Source organism: Dreissena polymorpha, chromosome 1 (genome assembly GCF_020536995.1).
Source record: "Dreissena polymorpha isolate Duluth1 chromosome 1, UMN_Dpol_1.0, whole genome shotgun sequence".
Lineage (NCBI taxonomy): Eukaryota > Metazoa > Mollusca > Bivalvia > Myida > Dreissenidae > Dreissena > Dreissena polymorpha.
The window spans coordinates 199,204,438-199,222,429 of record NC_068355.1 but is presented as its reverse complement, the minus strand read 5'-3'; the positions used below and the strand labels follow the sequence as shown (position 1 = coordinate 199,222,429).

The following is a 17,992-nucleotide window of genomic DNA, read 5'->3' as shown; positions in this document are numbered from 1 at the left end:
GATATGTCTAGTGATTTTAGCTCTAAAACAAGAGTTATACCCAAACACCTTATATGAAACCGCTTTGCGCTTGAGGAAAATGAAATTAACTTAAATATAATTAATAAATGTTCAAATTTAATAACTTATTAAACAACATATTTAATGTTCCTGAAAGAGCGCCCAAGATATAGTTAATACTAACAAGATATATACATTCCAATGATATTATAACGCCGCTTAATCTTTTTTTCTTTAAACGTTACGTTACTTAAAAAGAAGGCGAATATTATGCGTTACGCCTATAGAATTTACTTGCACTCGTTGAAATGTTCTGTTTAAGACCTCGGATGTCTCCTAAAATGAAACTCGAATGCCATTATAGAAAAGTGTTTACATTAAGAGAAAGGCTACGCCGAACAAAGATATTTTATTGTGCAATGGTTATTGTAATGCATGTTGTAAATTAAATCAAACCCAATGACTTGAAACAAAAGCAGGCATGTATATTGGTATCGTTATATAACTATACTGTTGATCTATTCATTATTCCATAAGACTAGCCAAAAAGAGCTGTGCCAAGACTCGTCTATTCTTCCTCTATAATACATGTAGTTGTGAACATTTTATTATTCAAAATAATAGTTTCAAACTGCGCACTAAGATTAATAATGAGTTATCATCCAAATAACTCTGCGCAGCGCCCCTCGTTTTCCGTTTTCCGTGTATCGTTTTATCAAATCAAGAACGCTAAATGAGAGCAGGCGCTTTGTTTCAATTTTCAAATATTGATTTTTTTTAAATTTAAATTGAAACGAAATAGGAATAGATATACACGTTTCGTGTTGTAATAAGTAAAACGAAAAACGATGTAAATATGTCGATTGGTTCTTTGTTTATTGTATTTGTTTCGGTTATAAGAAAATCGGAATATGTACTAATATGCATTTATTTCCGTGTTTCGTGTTGTCGAATGCAAAACGAAAAACGAAAAGACGGTATGTACACGGACCGAATCAGCTTTCAAACTACTTATTACGTAAGATTTGCGAAACAACTCTGGTATTATATTTAGTGTCGCCGAATATGACAAATTTAAAGAACTTTACAAATTCTATAGCATTTTTACCAAAGGTGGTTAGCGTGTGGCTATGATATATATTAGTGAAAACATCATTTTGAATGATAAATAATCATATTATAACGAAAAATTAAATTTTACGAAAAAAAATTCACTGTCATATATATATATATATATATATATATATATATATATATATATATATATATATATATATATATATATATATATATATATATATATATATATATATATATATATAACACGGTATGCAACTCAAAATCACCCCAAAATGGGGTGCATCGCTTTGGACAGCCATATCTTCATCAATTGTGCAGCGATTTTCACGATCTTGGTCTTATTCAACGCAGAAAATGAATTTCCTTTCTGGAAATGTATATGTCTTGCAATGTTTTTACAAATGCTGGGTCAACTTTTAAGAAATAACACGATACACAACTCGCATGACCCAGTTGACAATTATCATGCAGTCTTTAAGACTGAAATCTTCACGGAGTAAAGGGCATCTTCCCTACAAAGGCCATGTACCTCGATACCATAATTCAATAAAACGTATGAAAAAACATTATTACCGTTCTTGTCGTTACATTATGCATCAAGACTAACTGTCCAGCGCCGTTTGAAACCTTTGTTTACATACATTTCAACTAACTGACATTTTAAAGACACGAGTGATTTCATTGGTCCAATGCGGAGGTGTGTCTTTAGAACTGGAGATTTCATTCATAAAGACAGCATGATCATTGTCAACTGGGTCATGCGAGTTGTGTATCGAGTTATTTCTTCAAAGTTGACCCAGCATTTGTAAACATATTGCAAGACATATACATTTCCAGAAAGGAAATTTATTTCTGCGTTGAATAAGACCAAGATCGTGAAAATCGCTGCACAGGTGATGAAGATCTGTTCAAAGCGATGCACCCCGTTTTGGGGTGATTTTGATTTGCATACCTTGTTATATATATATTTGATAGTGATTTTATTTTTTTCAAAAACGTTAATTTTTCGTTATAATATGATTATTTATCATTCAAAATGATGTTTTCACTAATTAATATCATAGCAACACGCTAACCACCTGTGATTTTTACCAGATTATTGTGTTATATAAATAAACTATATTATTTAAATAACGTTAACACTTAAGAAAAGAGGAATATTAAAGCATTTTGCACAGCATTGAGTTTTCTGCGTTAAAATTAAGACTCTTCTCATAATTTTTACGCGTTAATTAATAAGTGCAAGGATCGTTACAGTTGTAAACTGCTCAAAATGATAAAAATATAACCAATCATTTGTCTTAATAATATAAAGCAACACTAGTACATAAATTGTGTGAAACACTTATTCATTTATCGGCACTAATATTCTTCAACGCACTCATTAAAATCGGTTTGTAAGGTTTGTTTGTCAACAAATTTAAAAACAGACTATAATGATAACTACTCAAAGACTATACATGTAATGTGACATAATTCGAGGTGTTTATGACGTCATTTTTCCACGAATATTCTTTTTCGCCATATTTTCGATGTGAAGAAGACGTGGCAGCGTGTTGATATATAGAATTAATAGCGCGGGTACACAGAGGTAAGATAAAAGTTTGTAATGTGTTTTTGCAAAAGATAAAATGCTTACTAAATGCATAGAGGATATTTGTTGGATCCGGTGGATTATCGATTTTAATTCACGAGTGATCATAGAAAATAATATTTTCACGAGTGGCGCAGCCACGAGTGAAAATATATATTTTCTATGATCACGAGTGAATTAAAATCGATAATCCACCGAATCCAACAAATTTTCTTTTTATTTAATGCATTTTTCACAGTTTATATACATTGTTCAAGAGTTTAGCTAACGAATTTTGCTGTGATAATGACGTCATTTCGTCAAAAAATGACGTCATTTCACAGTAAACAATGAAAATTACTGATAATTCTCACTGATAATTTTCACTGTTTGAAACAGTGAAATTATCAGTTTTAATTCACTGATATTTCTCTATAAACCACCGGAAAGCATTAAATAAAAGTGTTTTATGTTAAGTTACTTTACAGTTAAAGTGATATCATGGGCATCTAACAGTTTTTAGGTTTCTATCGCAACCGTTGTTTATTTTTTGTGTTTTCACTTCATTAAGTTCATATACACTTATATTTGATAATGCAGCATCAACATACTAAAACAATATCCCGGAAAGAAAAATATAATACATTTGAATATAAACCGTACTTTCGTTTGACAACTGATCATGCATGTACGATGTGTACCTATATAAATTTAGTTTTTGTGCAGATTCGTACATACAGTATGACACAAAGACACAGGTTTGTTTTACGGATCATTTCACCTTACAGGACTGGGTGGATCACGTAAGATTTCGAAAATAAAATATATTTTAATAGACAACTAGTAGCAATATGAGTTGCAGATAATTGGTCAGTAACCACATTTTTACTAACTCTTTTGACCTGTTAATTCTTTTCGGCTCAATTCATCAGTGAAAACTGCCCATAATATCACTTTAACCTTTCTTTCAGAATAGATACGTGTGTGCGTTTATTTGTGCATGAAGGAAAAGTAAGATTCCTCATCTTTGGTAACGATCCTGACATAAATTCAGATGATATTTATGTATTGATAATTGAACTTATACAGTAGTTTTTTTTTAATTTTTAAATGGCTACTTACCTGATGTTACTTACATTTAGTAAAGGTGCACCATTGAAACACTTTTGTTAATCGTTTGTATAATAAACTAGCTTAGATCATCTTTTATGATGCACACTTCACACCATTCGTCTGTGCGTGAAATATTTCCTTATAGCGCTGGAAACTATTGGCACATGCCGTGGTAAACACCAAACATAATTTTCCTAAATTAGATGTGTGATAAACGGTAGAAGATATATCTCACAAGATATTCGATAACGTTAGTTTTGTTAATTATTTTATATTGCCAATATATCACATCTACATGGCAATGTATGTCCCCCTTGGTTCGTTTTTAACAAATTAAAGAAAGATACGAAAGCCTAACGTTAAAATGGGTTTTTTACACAAAATAGAGCTAACGTTACACATTTCGAGGGTTAAGTTATGCTTTGAGTTTAGTTAATTATTTTAAACTCGTGTTGTAAGTACTTGGAAAAATTAGAAATAGTTAGAATAGTTCACTGTGTAGATACGCATAAGAGCAAAGCATTGCAATGATCAGGTGCGGACAATTATTTTACAATATCACTTTCATTGATAGTCTACATAGCATCTATTGGTAAAAGATGCCGCTGCGAACAGAGATCAACGGAATAATCGAAAAGCGTCTTGTCAATTTGTCAATTTAATTTGTAGTCTTAGTTTCAGGGTTACAGTGTTGACATGACATTATATGTTACGATTGATTAACTTGTAATATTGACTTAAGAATTCTAAGAAATGATAAAAACATAACCTGAATTAATGTATATGATACTATGGCTTGAATGTACTTTATATGATATTAGTTTGCATACTTGCTCTAGTATTATACAAAATAAAAAGTGTATGTTTTGACCTTTAGGTCAGTAGACACACATTTCAACACATTACTGTCTAGCTATTGTTTATACATTTTTTAAAACGATTCAATCTCAAAGTCCATCACAACGCTTTGAACGAGAGTGAATCCACGTCAGACACCGACCTTAAATGTTGGTACGTTCGGCGACATAGTTTGCCATCATTTTCGTGACACGATGACGAAGAGTGGGGGCATCTGCTTCAAGGAATCGCAAAAAGGCTTGTGCAGACAGCAGTCAATAAAACGTATATCCGTGGCGCTGAAAAATGTCCGCTTTATGACCTCACGGTCGCTAGGCGGACACCATATCCACTATGCCACGATGACGAATATTTATTGTATGGTTTGTGTTTCTTCTGTTTTAAAATATCTATTGTCTTTACTTGCATACTCAATTATATGGGATGTTTATGTGCGAAAAAATGCGTTTATTTTGATAAAAGCTAAGAAACGTAAAATAAACATTAAAGAGGCCTTTTCACGTTTTGGTAAATTGACAAAATAAAAAAAGTTGTTTCAGATTTGCGTGTTTTAGTTAGGATTTTTATGAGGAAACAGTAATACTGAACATTTACCATGCTCTTAAATGTCCATTATACCACAGAGCGTATGTTGACAGGAGTTAAAACGAGTATTTGACCTTAACTGTACTAAATTTAATTCTAGGAAGAAACTAATCATCCGATTTTATTGGTTTATACGTTATCTTGTTGCTTATTAATTCCTCTTTCAAAAAAAATATAACTTTTAGTACAGTTCCGTTGTTGTTAATGGATTTATAGCGAGTTAAACACGAGAAATCAACATTTTCTGTTTTACCCCTCGCGCGTTTAACCTTGCAGGCTTCCTGAAAAGTCCCAAACAGTGCCTGTCAACCGGACAGGCTGATGGAAAAGTAAGCTTGTCCGGACAAAAATTCACCTGACCGAACAGAGTGAGTTTATAAGTTTATAACTGAAGAATTTAGTAAAATTTAAATCATATTTATTGCAATGTGCAGCCTGTGTATAAGTATTGGACAACTATAAGTAATTGATTTTGGAACATATAACATCAAATCATTATGTGTTCTTATGCAAATGTAAATAACTCTAATTTTAAAATATGTGATTCATTCAATATAATATGTAATTATGTAGTCAACTTGTACAAAATATACTCTTATATATTCTCCGTACAATATCAATCTTTTACAAAACTATCTGTTTTATATTATCAAAAATACAATTATAATGCGAAATTACACTGATATGAGCAAATTTCCGTGTTATTTCATGCGTTCCGACGATACATAAAGCAAAACATTGCTTATATATGATGATGACAACTTCAAATTTGACAATTTCGATCATTTGTATAAGCATTTTTTTCATGTGTAGTTTTTTGTTACAACCTTTGTAATTGGATAGATGGTAATATGTCGGAACAATGAAATTGTCGTTTTCGAAAAACAACAATAAAAGGAGAGTTCTCTTAGGAACAAGTAACGCGTTAGTGGTCTTAATGACAAAAAGGCTCGAAATTCACGACAAGAGTGATTCCAATTGGATGTAATCGTTCTTTTGGCAAGTATTAGACTTTTCGGTATTAATTCATATTTTGTTTGGCCTGTCATAAGGACCGGCAATATTAGAAACTTCGCCGGACCGTAAAAAAATGGCCTGACAAGACCGGAGGTTCGGCCTTTTCAGGAAGCCTGACCTTGTCGTAACGTTGCGCTTCGATGTACGCTAATCGATAGCTACTGGTCACGTGGCAAAGTTACGACAAGCTATTTTCCGAAACGGTCCCGTTTCATATCCGTCTCCAGGTTTTTTTGGGGTTGTGGGGGATGTGGTCTTTAGCCCTTATGTGGGGGAAATTTTACGCGCGATTTTCCACTTTGGGTGATTTGTTTACTTACTCTCTCATTATTACATGTGTACATGTTTGCACTATATTCATTGCTTTTTCATAATTTAGTACGTTTGACAAGATTTGATTGAAATAGAATTGAGATATTATAATCATGAGTCACATCTTTTTATTAAAAAAAGAGATTTTTTATGGGGATTTTTTTGTCAGGAAAGGGGACAAACCAGTCTAGTTCGGTGGGGGAAGACGCCTATATTCGGCGTCTGTTTTATAAGGTAAAAAACCTCTGGTCTCATCTAGAATCCGTGATTATACCCATCTTTTTACGACTTAAAACCCGAAAATTATAAAGCGTTGGAACGTGAAACGATTGAATAATTTGGAGAGTTCTGTTGCTGTCGTTATATTTTGTGAAACTACGAGGATTGCTTTTATAAAGTATAAAATACTCCCCTCATTGTATGAGCACGGATGGCCGAGTGGTCTAAGCGGTAGACTTTTACTCCAGTACTCCAGGGGTCAATGGTTCGAGCCCAGCTGTGAACTACCTTTTTCTTTTTTTAATGTTATTCTTGTGTTTTTTTACTGATACTATTTAAATCCAATGTTTACATTTATCAATGTAAAGCATTTAATAGCAAACTTCAACACATGCCAAAATCTGTGAACAGACCCCTTTAACTTACCAATACTTCGTAGCAGCTGATGCATCAACTAAATTACATTAAACTTGAATACGTATATTGTCATCTCACTTCCGCCGTGGGAACCAGACTGTTTGTTGCTACCGTTTTGAAATGTGACCGTATTGATCCCTAAAGAAATACTGCTTCCGGTGAAATCAAAACAAAAAGGTAAAAAGTATTTTAAATGAGCGACATAGACATTAGGTTAATGAATGCTATAATATTTAAACAATATTTGTCGTTAGTTGTTTTATAAAACAAGCTTTTAAATTGTATAACAAATGTATTTCCAAAATGAGCAATAATTTATAGGGAGCTAGTGAAAACAGTTATAGGACAAGGGTAAGGCAGAATTTTCACCAAACACCTTATCATGAAGGGTGAAATCCATAATCAATTGCTTGACAATTAAACACTGGGGAGCAGGGTTATTTGATATCTGCTTGCCACCAGCCAGCACTGTGGGATGATTGCGACTGATAAGAAAGATGAAATGTGCTCCAGTGTTTTAATTTTCTGAGATCATGATATTATCAATTTGCAAATAATCAGATGAGAATGAAACAAATTACATGTTTAAGGCAGGGATCATATTTTCCTGCAACATCAATCGGTCTGGATTTGAATGGGGAAAAAGTGTCCACAAATTTATATCCGAAATCATGATAAATTACGTTAAAATATCTACCAATGATTTTGCCATTCATGAAGGTGGTATAATAAATGTACAACTTAAATTCCCTTAGGCATTTTTTTTCAACAGAACTTACAAGTTTTCTCAATTGGTTTTATCATTTGCTATTTCTGTGTTGTTTCGTGTGCTGTTTTATCTGACTTCATCGTTGTCAATATTATTAATATGTGTAAGTCTATACCAATGTTTTAAATCGTTGTCGACTCGATAATAGCTTACAAACATGCACTGCACCAAACAAATGTCTGTTTGTAGGTTGGCAACTGACAAAAGTTAAGTTTAATAATTAGATCTAAGTTATAGTTTGTTGTCGAATAACCCACAGCCGATAGTTAAGATACATAAAATATTATTGTACGAAGGGATTGAAGCACGAGTGATTTGAAACCACGCATCTAAACTTCCAGTCGTGGGTTGTTCAACAACAAACAATAAAGTACACGAATCATTTCAATTAAAACACGATTTTTACTAAAGATTTATACAATGTATATTATTTTTCTTGTGTACTATTTTATGTGAAGTTCCGCCCATAAAATAACTTTCGGCTGTTCTGTCGATCAGATCCGCAACTTTCATTCATTTATTGCCAGATTATTACGCTGGTGGAAAATGTATCTGCATGTTTTGTTTAGTTACAGCGCGTGCTTTCAGTGTATAAGGAAGGTCCGCCCACAATTATTGCAGAATATCCGATTTTCTTCTTTGTTTGTATGAAAGTTCACTGTATCATGCATGAAATGCACAATTTCCACGAGGATGACATCGATGTTTTCATCTCCGAAGTAACTTTCAATGATTGTATCGTGGACGAGTACATATTATGGACCGATTAGTGTGCTAGATATAAGCAAGTGAAATTATCGATTGATATTGACACGGGGTTATTCATGCATGACTAATACACAACTGAGCGAATCTTCGCTGCTTGGGTGATACTAGTCGGCTGACGTGCAATAAACTGGTCCTGACCGATGTAGAGACTGCAGTGAATGGTTGAACACCTAATTGAGATAAGAATGTAATTAGGGTGTGTTAGCATGTGCACTGTGTAATCGATTTCATGACATGGGAATTTAAGCAAACAGAATCGGACCGACTGTTCGGGATTTTCAATCGGTCTTTCAGGACCCCAATCGGTCTAAAACCGGACAAACGGAAAAAAAATATGATCCCTGGTTAAAGGATAATATTCTTGCACAAAATGTTGAATTATTCACTATTTATTCTTAAGAAAATAATCAGGTCATAATTCTTTTTATTTTGTAAAATACAACTTACCGTAATTACTCTATGTTTTCGGACACTTAAAAATAATAAAAAAAATTCGTGTCCGAAAACTTAGATACGAAAAATATTCACAAAATACAGGTGTCCGAAAACTTAGAGTCGAAAATTGAAGTGTCCAAAAATAGCGCCAATTATATCAACGACTACCGGTAATAGCACGGGCTTGTAAATTACCATGCCGTATAGTACAAATTACAGTTATATATGTTTACACTGCATTTTAAATAACTTTAAATGCTTAATTTATTTGAAAGAAAGTTACTACAAGGTTGTACTTTGACCAACCAGTTCAAAGATGAACATGTAATGTACCGATACTCGCTAGTATGGACCTCAGTTACCTGTAATTAACGAAATAAAAAAGCAAACTATAAATTATTTGTTTTTTCATTTCCGATAGTTGTTGTCGAACACCTTCCATTGTTCGTAAAACTTGCAATCCTGGGTGCATCACACTTTGAAGCGTTTAGTATTTGCCACAGTTATTTTACTGAGAAGGGGAGTACCATTGCGGTAGTTAATTGAACTGTTAATTGGCACTACCCCTGGTAATTGTCATAAGGCTTATGCTATCGGGCCAAACCATTGTTTAATACCGGTTTTCAAGGTTATTTACCCAATAACGCAAATGTAATGGTCCGTTGCCCTCAGGCATTCACCTGCCATGTTTTATGATGTTAATCTGGTTGTAAAACCCCATGATCGAAGTGTCATTGGATATCGAAAACAGGACCGAAATTTGGTAAAATAGCGCTGTAAAATATACTGTCTGAAAACTTAGAGACATTAATTATGGACGAAAACTTGTGTGGCCGAAAATTAAGTCACGACAAATAATTATTTTTGCTAAAAAAAGGGTGTCCGAAAACTTAGAGTGTCCGAAAACTTAGAGTAATTATGGTAGCTACATATGAATTAATAATCAATAACTGAATACATATATTTGCAGTTTTAGATTATGATAATTGTATGCAAATGTATTTATGAATAAAGCATAACATTTTAATCTGACTGAAAAATAACCGCATTAATTAATTGATAACGAGACTTTAAAAGGAGCCACTTTTCCAGTTTATATTTCACTGAAAACACAGATATGAATTTATTTTACTGAAAACATAGATATGAATAGACATGGACATGAATAATCTCCTTACTCAATATTGGATTGTAATGAGTTCGCAGTATATAATGTTACTATGACCTTCTGTTATAGGATACAATATGTACAGAAAAAGTATAAAAATGGTAAATACAACCGGTCTAATATTCAGAGCAATGACAGTTTGAGAAAATACACTGACTTTTATATAAGAGTAATAGTTTAAACAGTCTGGGGTCCAATCATTTATTTTAATTTATCTCAAAAGTTGAATGGGTAAAGAAATATTATCTTTATGGAAAAAACGAAGTTTGCGCATTCCATCGGTGTCTAATTTTATTATTCACTGGTATATTATTGTGAATTCACTACAATAATTTCAAAATCAGAACCTTACGAAATACGTAAACTTTTTTTAAAAATAAAAATTATAGTTCTTGATCTGCTTGCAGCGTATACACTACTTATGTCTTTATTTTTTTTGCACATTTAGCTCTAGATGTTCCACAATTTAGATCTATACATTTACCGCTAGATTATCAATCCATATCTTGTTACATTAAGACTATTACATGTATAACATTATTTTTGTGAAATATTGATAGAAACGTGTTCTAACACGTAAGTTAGCTTAACAATTGTCAGTCAATACCTGATGCCACATGGATTCAAATCCAACATGGGGCAGATGTTTTTTCACCCTTTTAAAGTGCCCTTCTATTTTCAAACAATCAGATGGTGTCAGCTTTATGGTAAAATAGCTTTAAAGTGAAATCATTATTGAAAACTACACTAACAAAAATGTACATTTTAAAGAAATACTGCTATAGCCCAATTGGAATTATTTAGTGATTGAACCCAGCCTGTTAAAAACACATTTTCATAAGATCTTTAGTTTCTGAATAGTAATTAAACATCCTTTATCCGATGTTTTCATCAAAGAACAGTCTATCACAATTGTGTAGTATCCATTGTTTCTTTCTTCGAAGTAAAGTTTATCACATTTTTGTAATATCCATGCTTTCTTAATACCATACACCTTTCATGTATCCTTCGAAACACAATTTGTCACATGTTTGTAATATCCATGCTTTCTTAATAATATACACCATTTATAAATCAACAACATTGAATATATTCCTATTTTCTTTTTGTTTTGCATTCCCAAAAATGTTTGGGGGAGCATATAGCCGCCGCTACGTCTGTCCGTCCGTGTGTCCGTCCGTCCGTGCACAATTTGTGTCTGGGCTATTTCTCAGCAATTAATGACCGGAATTCATTTAAACTTTATGGAAAGCTTCACTACCAAGAGGAGATGTGCATATTATCAGCCGGTTCTCGTCGGATGATTTTTCACAGACTTATGGCCCTTTAAAATTTTCCATTAACTGTACATATATGACAATTCTTGCCCAGGCGATTTCTCAGCAACTAATGACTGGAATTCAATGAAACTTTATGGGAAGCTTCACTACCAAGAGGAGATGTGCATATTATCAGCCGGTTCTCGTCGGATGATTTTTCACAGAGTTATGGCCCTTTGAAAATTTCCATTTTACATATAGTGCAATTCTTGTCCGAGCTATTTCTCAGCAACTTATTACGGGAATTCAATCAAACTTTATGGGAAGCTTCACTATACCAACAGGAGATGTGCATATTATCAGCCGGTTATGCCCTTCTCGAAAAAGTGCACTAAATGCGCATTTAATGCACATTTAATGCGCATTAAATGTGCATGTTTTTGGCACCGTATTTTTTGCTTAACAAGTGCATTTTATTCTGTTAAAAAAAACACTTTTTACAAGTGTGTTTTTACATATAAGTGTATTTTTTCCACGAAATAATACACTAAAGTGCGTTTATTATGATAATAAGTGCGCTTAAGTTTATTTTTAAGCGCATTTATACACTTGAGTGTATTTTAAGACATACAAATAATACACTTCATGGTCAAAGTAAATTTTTTAATGCGCATTAATACACTCATACAAATAATACCCTTCATGGAGTATTCAAAGTGATTTTTTTAAGCGCATTAATACACTTGAGTGCATTTCCAGACATACAAATAAAACACTTCATTGAGTTTTCAAAGTGAATTTTTGTAAGCGCATTAATACACTTGAGTGCATTTCCACTGATACAAATAATACACCTTACAAAATTGAAAGTGAATTTTTTTAAGTGCATTAACACACTTGAGTGCATTCCCAGTCATAATAATACACCTTACAGTATTAAAAGTGAATTTTTAAGCGCATTAATACACTTGAGTGCATTTTCAGTCATACAAATGATACACTTTATGAAGTGTTGGAAGTGAATTTTTTAAGTGCCTTATTCGCTCAAGTGTACTTTTCATCACTTCAAATTAGTATGCTTAAAAATTTACCAAATTTTTAAAAAATCCCAGCATTTTGAAGCCAGCATTCATTCTTTAAATGAAAGGTTTGTGTAAACACATACATAATAAACTAAATGTACAATTCAATAGATAAGTACACACTTTATTAGAATGTTAAACCTAAAAAAACAAAAACAAAGGTTACATATCTACATAATAGAGGATTCAAACGGGCTATTGCCTATCTGGAATTAACAACTTTAAATATCAAGCTCATACCAGTGATTTTTCTCCCCTCTGATTACCGGTTACTGATTAACAGCCAAATACAGGTGGTTTCTGCTTCAAAAATATTAAAGTTTTCCCCTTCTTAAGCTGAAATGTTTTCCCTATCATTTACTAGATTTTTTATATATTACATTAATTCCAAATCCCTTTTTAATATGGACAAAAGCAGCACATTCAATTCAATCATATTCTGGATCCTAATATATGATAAATGAACCGTATTCATGAAATTTATATAAATCTATACCTTATTTTTAAGATCTTCCTTTTTTGTTCATTTTGCGCTAAAATATGCCCTTCTGAGAGCCAGTATATACAGGTTGTTTTGAATTTCCAAGGAAAATCACTGCATACATGCTGACACTATTTAGCAGCTTAGCCCCAGGGCCCTCAATCTATCAAATCTGCCGCCGAATTTCGGCGGCAGTCCCCCACCTGAAAAGTATACTTTTTTCCCCTTTTGGGGGGAAAAATTCCCCCTAAAAAAAAAAAATAATTTTTTTTTTTTTTTTTTAATAGAAAGATGTGTCTCGTGATTATTATATCTCAATTCTATTTCAATTTAATCTTTTCAAACAAACTAAATTATGAAAATGCAATGAATAAAGTGCAAACATGTACAAATGAAATAATGAGAGAGTAAGTAAAAAATTCCCCCAAAAAGGGAAACGCCGCGAAAATTCCCCCTCCTAAGGGCTGCGGACCCCTTCCCCCAAAGTAGTGTGAGGGCCCTGAGCCCCTGTCACTATATTTGTTGTTATACACTGTTCCTTACAAAGAATGCATTCATAAACAACCCTTTATAGAGCAGTTCACCAGCTGATCAGGTCTGAATACTACTGTCATGGTCTGTGAGGCGCATCTTGTGCATGATCTCATTTGAGATCTGGCCCTGAAAGATATTTTATAATGTAAGTGTTAAATATTGCTGTTATGGTAATCTTGTTCAACAGTTGCTATAAATATCATAAATTTAAATCAAAACAAGTTTGTTGGCTTTTTGTTTTTGTTTGTTTATTTTTGCAATTTTAATCTCGTGATCATATGTGACTTAACGCTTTTCATAAATAATTTAAAGAAATAACGTTTGGTAGAAAATACTGTTTATAAATGTACTAATATATGTGGTCTCCTTTGGCTGTGTGAACTGGTCGGAAGTGTGACGTCTTTAAAATGCAATAACCTTTATTATATAGTTTTACCTCTCAACAAATCCATCTTTTCTGGGTCAAGGACAAGCTACAGGGCGTGGTTTCCCACTCCTGTTCCCCTCAAGTTGGCCTGCTCGTGCAGAGTTAAACCTGGTATAAATGTCCATACATCAGGTAGTCCCCCTTTTGCTCCCTTTTTTGGCAGGCGATGATGCACATTCTGTCCAATGGATCTTCCGATCAATGTAAATTTCACCTTGGGGTTTAACCTTCAAATATAAAAGTTCTTATTAAATATGGGGGAAAGAATTAATGACAAAAAATAGGTATAAATAAATTTTAAGATGACAATAACCATAAAATACAGCCATAATAATTCAAATGGTGTTTTTTTCCTTAAAATTGCATTACATTTACTTATCCATTTACATTTCTCAGTGACAATACATAAATATGATAATGATCATAATTAATTAAATTAAAAAGAGATGCAGAAATGAAAATACAAACCTGTTACTGCTGTTCTTCAGTATTCCAAAAAAACGGCAGTTGTTGAACTATGAGACCATATCACTTTAACCACCCACTTTGAATTTTCTTTGCAACAAACTTATTGTTGATATACACATTGTTTACAAAAAACAACTTTCTGTGCTCCAAATAACTTGCTGAGCTCCAACCAATCAAAAGTGGTTTGTTTTAAAATAGATGGTGCCATAACCAATCAAAAGTCTATAAACACGCCTTTGTTTGGGCTAGATGGAGCACTGATAGGGATTAATGTTTATGATGCTAAAGGATCTCTTATCTGATCCTGATCTTATCTGATATTTATTGAATAATAATAATATTGAATAATACACAGCACACTTAGCACATTATATTTAATTGTTAATATTTCAATATAACATACTGAATGGTGTTAGCAAATAATAATAATATTATAAAAATTATTTAAATTGTCTTTTAAAATGTATGTTAATAGTCAATGTGGTAGACATTAATTGAATTGGGGTTAAATATCAGTGTAAGAAAGTTCAAATACTTATTTTTTATGTTGTGGAGATATAATTGATTCTGGCACGCCCACATAATATTTTTGACACTTTCATTATTTTTAATTAGTTACCCACAGCCTGATTTAGTTGTACTTTTCCCTTTAAAAGCTGCTCTACTGATTCACATATTTTATGAGCAGACAAATTGCAACAATAAGACCATAAACATTATGTGAAGATAAAAAAGAATTCAGTACAATCCTCCTATTAAACACTATATCTCTGTCCTTTAACTTCAGTTAGTTGCTATAGTGTTGCTCTTTTTTATGAAGATGCACTAAAACTACACTTGTACAGAAAGAATATTTTTTTTGCAAATCAGAAGATACACTAATATGCACAAAAAATGCACTTCATTAAAAAAAAAATGCACTTACATAAAAAGATGCACTTTGTCTACAGAAGATACACTAAAAGTACAGTAAAATACACTTAAAGATAATGAAAAAACAGAAAAATTGCACTTTAGTTCACTTAATTATGAAAAAAGTGCAGAAAAAATACACTTTTTGGTAAAAATGCAGAAAAAATACACTTTTTAAAGCGTATTTTTTAAAAAAAGCATTTTATTTTGAGAAGGGTGGTCGTATGATTTTTCACAGAGTTATGGCCCTTTGAAATTTTCTATAAACTGTACATATAGTGCAATTCTTGTCCGGGCTATTCCTCCCCAACTACTGACTGAAATTCAATGAAGCTTTATGGGAAGCTTAACTACCTTGAGGAGATGCGCATGTTATTTGTGGGTTCTGGTTAGATGATTTATTTGGAGAGTTATGGCCCTTTGAAATTTTTAAGTTGCTAAACCATCCATCGTTTTATTGTGTCCAAAGTTATGCCCTCAAGATGTTTCCTTTTATCTGAATATATAGTGCAATATTGTGACAAAAAACACTTTGGGAAGCATCACCCGTCTCTGGCCGTTTCTTGTTGAAAGTTGAATACTATGTCTGTTAATTCACTGAGAACAGTGTCGCACACTGAGTATTTGTCAGACAATTTGATTAAATATTTCAACACAGACGAAGCACTGACAATCTTATTCCCTTTATTAAATTCAGAAATCCCGGCTTTGTAACTCCTAAAGTCACGAAGTATGTTACTATAATTGACGTTTGGCTCATTTTCACCCCTACGATTTTGAAGAAATGTTGAAAGTCTTTCACATTCAATCCAGCAACTACCATTTATTTTTATAAAGGGTAGGTCATTGAGACTTGTTAGTGTAGGTTTGTCATCCATCTGACATCTAAAAAAGAATGCATTTGTTACCATTTGACTTATTACACAAGATTTAATGGTTATGCACATGATGCCTAGTGTTATGTTAACCGTCACATATACAAGGAGGCCATGCTTTGTGACAATTTGTATTAGTGTGTAGCTTTCTGTAATATATTCATAGACATACATAGTCATACGGAGTCCATATTAATGATGAAATGTTAGACATATATTTCAATATGAAATAAAATATTCATGTAAAAAATCACTCACCAACATAATCATATGGTAAGTCCAAGGTATTTACACAAACCGCGCTAATACAAGTGTTCACACTCCTTTTTATGTTGGACTTTTTTGACAAAGTTTCAAGTTATTTCACTATCACTGTGTACTATTTATCACAAATGAAAATCATACAGTTGCAAAGAAAGCTTACAATTTACTTTTTATTAAGTTCATTTTATGTCACCACAATAATCATAATTGGCAAATATATATTGTAGGAATACATCCTTTATATCTGAACATACACACATTCAAAATGCATAAAATTACAGTGATTATAATCATGCAGTGTTTCTTTCTAAGAGAAAACAATACAATATCTTCAGCCAGAAATAATTTTCTTGATCCTTGCGCTACATTGGGCTTATCAGAGATTTATTGGCTCATAATAAGATAGTAAGCTGACACTGCAGCATTCTTGTGATGGGCAATTTGTTCTGTAGCCAATTCACAATCTGATTTGATTCTATCCTTTACCCTAGTCCTACAACTGAAAACGGCCCAAAGTCAAAACGGCCCCTAGTCAAAACGAGTCGAAAATTCCCCACTTTGGTCAAAACGTCCCCAAGACAGTTTTTAAAATGGTCAAAACGGCCCCAATGTGTAACAAAGAACTTTGTTTAATATTGTATTTATTTGACGATATACACGTTACATAATCAAACAGCGATCGATATTAATGCGGGTCAGGACGGTCCATACATGTGACTTGACTGCATAGACCATGACGGCCCAATTTATTATTATCATGAAAAGGCAAATTCCCTCGTTAACAGTTTTGCTTGATTTGACCATGTTCTTTGTGTTCATATTAAATAAGTAATTTACAATATGATAATACTTTAAAAGTTTTTGAAAAAGATGCATTTCACATTTCAAATTTTGGCGATTATCAGGACAATATATTTTAAATCAATCCTAAAGAAGACTTGCAACACGCAGTTCTTACTGTTTTATAGTCGTTACTACTGTCTGGAAAATTGGAAATGCACTCATAGGAAAAAAACTAAAACACACCTGTTTTTATGTTTTACATTGTACTTGTTATTTTTTAATTAGAATATTAAGTTAGAACAGTACTATCGTAATAGGGATAGTTTTATGGAGATATATTGTATATTGTAAACTGTTTACACATTGACTTTATTCTAATCTTCATCAGTATTTCTGTCATATTAAAGCATGTTTGTTATTAATCTATCCGCATTTTTCATGGGTAAGGTATTTTACAAGAAATTTACTATGTATACAAGTGCTATAAAAAGAACTGGTATGACTTATAAATAAAAGAGATTATGGTTCACTCACCAAAAACATTGAAAGTGTAAAAAATTTCATTCCGTATAATGTATTGAAAAATTCACAAT

General features: G+C 32.5%; 1 protein-coding gene across 3 annotated transcripts in view; it reads left to right on the top strand.

Annotated features, from left to right (window-relative positions):
* The window catches only part of LOC127864552 (zinc finger protein 227-like), a 174,796-nt gene that overhangs the window by 40,290 nt on the left and 116,514 nt on the right, over positions 1-17,992 (top strand). The window lies entirely within an intron of this gene.